Raw genomic sequence first — 5,753 nt, forward strand, 5'->3', positions numbered from 1 at the left:
GAAAGATGAGGCTTTCTGCTCCTGTGAAAATTTAAAGCGTCAGAAATTCTGTACAAGGTTGCTATGAATCTGAACTGATTCAACAGCAATTAATAACAATAATATTATCCAATAGCTTTTCAATTTCCATGTATTTGATTTTTCCCCCCCCCTTCCTCTTCCTATTGCTGGTTTCTAATTTTATAGCATTGTGATCTGAAAAGATGCTTTGTAGTATTTCAATGTTTATAAATCTATTGAGGCTTGTTTGGGGTCCTAACATATGGTCTATACTGGAGAATGTTCCAGGTGCACTGGAAAAGAAAGTGTATTGTGCTGTTGTTTGTTTGAGTGCTCTGTACAAATTTATGAGGTCAAGTTGGTTGATTGTGTTGTTTAGTTCTTCTCTGTCTTTGTTGAGTTTCTTTCTAGTTGGTCTGTCCTTCATCAAAACTGGTGCATTAAAATCTGGACTGCAAACTACAAGGTACATGGTTTGAACCCACCAGATGCTTTACAGGAGAAAGATGAGGCTTTCTGCTTCCACAATATGTAAAGCCTCAGAAGCCCTATACATGGTTGCTATAATCTGGAACTAACTCCATGGCATTTCATAACAACAGCTATTATTGTAGAGTTGTCTATTTCTTTCTTCAATTCTATTAGAGTTTGAATTATGTACTTTGAGGCTCTTTCATTGGTACCGTAGATATTTATTATAGTTATGTCCTCTTGTTCAATTGACCCTTTAATCATGAGATAATGTCTTTCTTTGTCTCTTATGCTAGTTTTTGCCTTAAAGTCTATTTTATCAGAAATTAACACTGTCACTCCTGCTCATTTCTCATATATTTTTTCCATCCTTTGATTTTTAGTCTGTTTTTGTCTTTGTGTGTAAGGTGTGGCTCTTGCAGACAGCATATTGAAGGAACCCATTTTCTGATCTATTCTGCTACGCTCTGGCTCTTGACTGGTACATGTAATCTGCTTACATTCAGTGTCGTTATCCATAGATGTGAATTGATTGCAGTCGTTTTGCTTTGTGGTGATGCTGATTTCTTTGTTCCACATAATTTTCTGTGCTGAGTTAATTTTGTTTGTGTGTTTTTTTGGTCAGTTTTCTTCATTGCTGTTGTTATAATGTTTACCAAATCTTCATTGTTTCACCTTTTCTTGATTTGATGTGAAAGTGTAGTAATTTTCTTTGAGGTTACTCTGTATTTTATTAATTTCTTCCCCAGTTTAAAACAGTCTGTTTTATCTTGAAACCTCTTTGACTTCCTCTCCATTTGGATGTTTTGTAACTGCACTTTTCCCTGTTTTTCTTCACTAAAAACTGGTATCTCTGGTTCCCTCTTTTCAGTTTTATAGATTTGTTTTGCTTTGGATTATATCTGGATTAAATTGTGGGTCATGTTGCTGTGTATGTCTGCTGTTGTTGGTTCTCAGTCCAAAGGATTCTCTACAGTATTTTTTTGTCAAGTTGGACAGGTTATTACAAATTCCTTTAATTTCTGTTTATTTGAAAAGGTTTTAATTTTGATGTCATATTTGAGAGACAGTTTTGCTGGATATTTTGTTCTTGGTTAGCAATTTTTTGTTCTTTCAGAGTTTTGTGTATGTCTCCCCATTGCCTTTTTGCCTGCATGGTTTATGCTGAGAAATCAGAGCTTAATCATATTGATTCTCCTTTGTAAATAATTATTCCCCCTCAACCTGCTCTCAGGATTCTCTCCTTGTCTTTGATTTTAGAGAATTTAATTATGATATGGCTTGTTGACTTTCTTTTGTGATCTATCCTATTTGAGGTTTGTGCAGCTTTCTGAATGCTTATCTACTTGACTTTCATGATGTTAGGGAAATTATTCTTTCAACAGCTCTCAGTCTATCTTTTCTATGCTTTTTGTTTTCTCTACTCGTTCTGAAATTCCAATTATCCATAAGCTATCCCTCTTCATAAAGAGTTCTGGTAGCGTAGTGGTTATGAATCAGGCTGCTAACCTTAAGGTCAGCAGTTTGAAACTACCAGCTGTTCTGTGGGAGAAAGATGAGACTTTCTACTCTCGTAAAGATTTACAGACTCAGAAACCCAGTGCAGGGCCACTATGAGTCAGAACTGACTCCACGGTACTTATCAACAACATCCCTCTTCATGCTGTCTCATATGAATCGTAGGCTTTCTTCAGATTTTTCCATTCTGTTTTCTGATTGTTCTTCTATCTTACAAATATTGAGATATTCATCTTCAAGATCACTAATTTGGGCTTCCATTGATTCAAATCAACTCCTTTGCCTTTTCAATGTATTGTCCACTTCTAAAATATTAACATTAGTCTTCTGGATTTGTATTTGAAGATTTTATATTGTCTCCAATCCTTTATTTTGTTTTATTGTTCCTTTGTGTTTTCCTGAATTCTTCCTTGCTTTCCTTGATCTTTCTGTTAATCATTTGGAGGTACTTAAACACCATTCACTTGAATTATTTTTCAGGTAATTCCAATGCTTTTTTTTCCTCAAAAACATTTTCTAGCTCTGCCTCTTGGTTAATTTTTAAGAAAATTTTTTATCCAGTCTGTCTCATTTCTTCATTTAAACAGAAATTGTCTGCTAATTTCAAGGCATTGTGATGTTGTTATATTTGTATTAAGTTGATGATTTATATTGGTGTATTCCTAGGCACTCACCAACTGCCTCCTGGTGAGTGTGATTATGAGATGAGCTTGTGCTCCATTTGTTTGATGTTCGTGTAGTTCAGTTTAGGATGGATTTGGCTGATGTTGCCTGTTGTAGTTGACCCAGTGGATAAGAGCTGGTATCAGTGCCCAGTGGGTGTGGTAGTAGAAGGTATGGTTGTGCTGGGCTGTATGGCTATGGTTATTGTCTCCTGTTGGATGAGGCAAGAAGAGAAAACACTCATAAGAGCAAAGGAAAAGAAAAACAAACAAGCACCACAAAAAAGAAAATAGTAATGACAAAAAAAAGCAGGCAATTACTAGAAAAAGAATACAAAAACCAAAGACAGAAAAGACGTGCGAAAAATAAAACAATAAAAAAGAGAAAAGAAAAAGAAAGAAAAAGAACTAGACAAAATTAGGGAGAGTGATGAGTGAAAGGGAAACTGACTAGAAAATAGTAAAGAAAAACAGAGAGAAAAGGAAGAAAGAAAAGAGAGAGAGAGATAAGTAGCAGTGGTTGGAAAGGAGAAGCAGAAAAAAACAAACAGAAAACAATGAAAGCAGAGATAGAAATGCTAGAAAGGAAGGGAGAGAAAGAAGAGGAAGAAAGAATAAATGAACAAGACACTTAAAGAAGATACCAGGGCAGGTACAGACCCAGAGAGGAGAAAATTCTGGGGTCTCCTGCTAGCTGTGCTGTGGGTGGGCAGGAGATGAGAAGGTAACTGTTTCAACCCAATAGAGCTGGGTATTGTCTACTCTGGGTACCCAATCTAGAAGTAGTTCATGCAGACCCCAAAGCAGCTGGGGGATCAGGGTATTGCTGGCCCAGAGTCAGCCAATGGTGAGAGGTCCTGCTAGTCCAGGGCTTTCCAGAACCAGGACTGCAGGTCTGGCACAAGTCACACCTGAGTCCAGGTGCTGGGGTTGGTGTAGCTAGTTCCTCACTCCCTTTAATGCATCTCCAACCATCCAGAGAGTATAAGCTTTCCTGGACGGGTATACAAGTAGGGGCTGGCCACTCCTCTGGTCACCAGGGTAATGTGGAATACAAGCAACATTCTGCACCTTTCTCTCTGCCATTTAGCAGCATACTACTGGGCCACCTACCAGCTTTTTGCCTTCAGAATTGGCCTCCCAAGTTTAAGATGGCCATGCTGTGCCTGGCTGGCCATCACAAATCACCAGTCTCCTTTCTTTTTCTTTTCCCCCTTCCCCATGTGTCTGTTCAGCTGCTTTTCCTAGTGAGGGCTAGTCCTGGGCTGGCCAGCTGGCTATGCAGATTTGGAGCAGGGTTTTCCAGAAGGGTGTTAATGCTGACAGCTCTCCACTCCATTAATGGGACTCACAACTGTGATGCTCACCTCCCTGTGGCTCTGGCCACCAGGAGAATGGGAGATTTCCTGGTAGTGTATGCAGGTGGGAGTCTGCCTCACCTCTGGTCTCCAGGGGAGTACAAGGAACAATAACAAAAAAATCACATCTTTATCTCTATGAGCTACTAGTAGGTTTCTGCAATGCCAATATGCTTTCTGCACTCCTGGTGTGGCAATGTAGGATCAGAACTGGACTGCGAACCACAAGGTCTACAGTTCAAACCCACCATATATAGGGTTGTATGAGTCAGAACTGACTCAACAGCACGTAACAACAACAAAATGTGCTTTCTAGTCTCTGAAGCCTCTCACAAAAGTTTAAGATGGCTGTGCCATGTCTGATCAGCTGGCACAGGTCACCAGTTTGATTCCTTATTTTGCCACATCTGTTCAGCTTTATCTACTAAAATCATTCCATCCACTTCTCTATCCCTTCATCTGAAGCTCAGGGTTCCGGGACTATCATCTGCATCTGATTCTTTTGGCTTTCTGTCTTTGTTGTAGAGAGTCCTTGCAGCCTTTCTGTCTAAACCACCATCTTGTTGCTTCTCCCCCATCAATGCATCTTGATTGCATGTTTGATCAGTTTCAGTCTGAAGAAGTTGGTCAAATTCTTCAATTTCTTCATCATTGGCTTTGGTGGTTGGTGCATATATCTGAATAATAGTTGCATTAATTGATCTCCCTTGATGGCACTGTAGGGTAAACACTGGGTTGCTAACCATAAGGTTAGAAGTTCAAACCCACCAAACACTTTGTGGGAAAAAGATGAAGCTGTCTGCTCCTGTAAAGATTAGAAAACCTTGTATGGGGTCACTCTGAGTTGGACTCAACTATGGTAGTGGGTTTTGTTGGTGTATAAACATCATCCTATCACAGATAGTATTGTTCTTCAAAATAGATCTTGAAATGTTCTTTTCTGACAATGAGTGTGCCTCTTTAATTGGTCATTCCTGGCATAATAAATCATATGATTACATAATTCAAAATGGCTAATACCTGACCATTTCAGCTTACTAATTAATGCCTAGGATATCAATCTTTAGGCCTTTCATTTCATTTTTGATGACTTCCAATTTTTCTAGGTTCATACTTTCCATGTTATGATTATAAATTAATGTTTGTAGCTGTTTCTTCCATGTCCCATCAGAATATGAGGGTCTCAAAAGCTCTGCTCATCCACATCATTAAAATTGACTTTACTTTTAGGAGGCAGCTCTTCCTTAGCCATATTTTGAATGCCTCCAAGCTGAGGGACTCATCTTCTGGCACTAGATCAGACAGTGTTTTGCTGCTATTTATAAGGTTTGCAGGGACTAATCCCTCAGAAGTGGATCCTATGTTTCTTCTTCTTAGTCTGTCTTAGTCTGTCGGCTCTTCTGAAAACTGCCCACAATGAATGACCCTGCTGGTTTGAAACACCAGTGACATAGCTTCCAATATCACAGCAACAAATAAGCCACCACCGAGTGACATGCTGACAGATATGTACTGGTAAAATGGGGTTGTTGTTGGGAAGTGCCATCGAGTTGGTTCCAACCACAGCAACTCTGTATAAAGTTTCTGAGGAGCAACTGGTGAGCTTGAACCACCAACCATGCAGATCAAAACGACTTTGCAGTCCAGCACATTAACCCTTGGCACCACACCGTTGAAATGGAGTTGTTGTTGTTAGGTGCCATTGAGTCGGTACTGACTCATAGCAACCTTATGCACAGCAGAA

This window comes from Chrysochloris asiatica, unplaced genomic scaffold, assembly GCF_000296735.1.
Source record: "Chrysochloris asiatica unplaced genomic scaffold, ChrAsi1.0 scaffold00055, whole genome shotgun sequence".
In the NCBI taxonomy this organism is placed as follows: Eukaryota; Metazoa; Chordata; class Mammalia; order Afrosoricida; family Chrysochloridae; genus Chrysochloris; species Chrysochloris asiatica.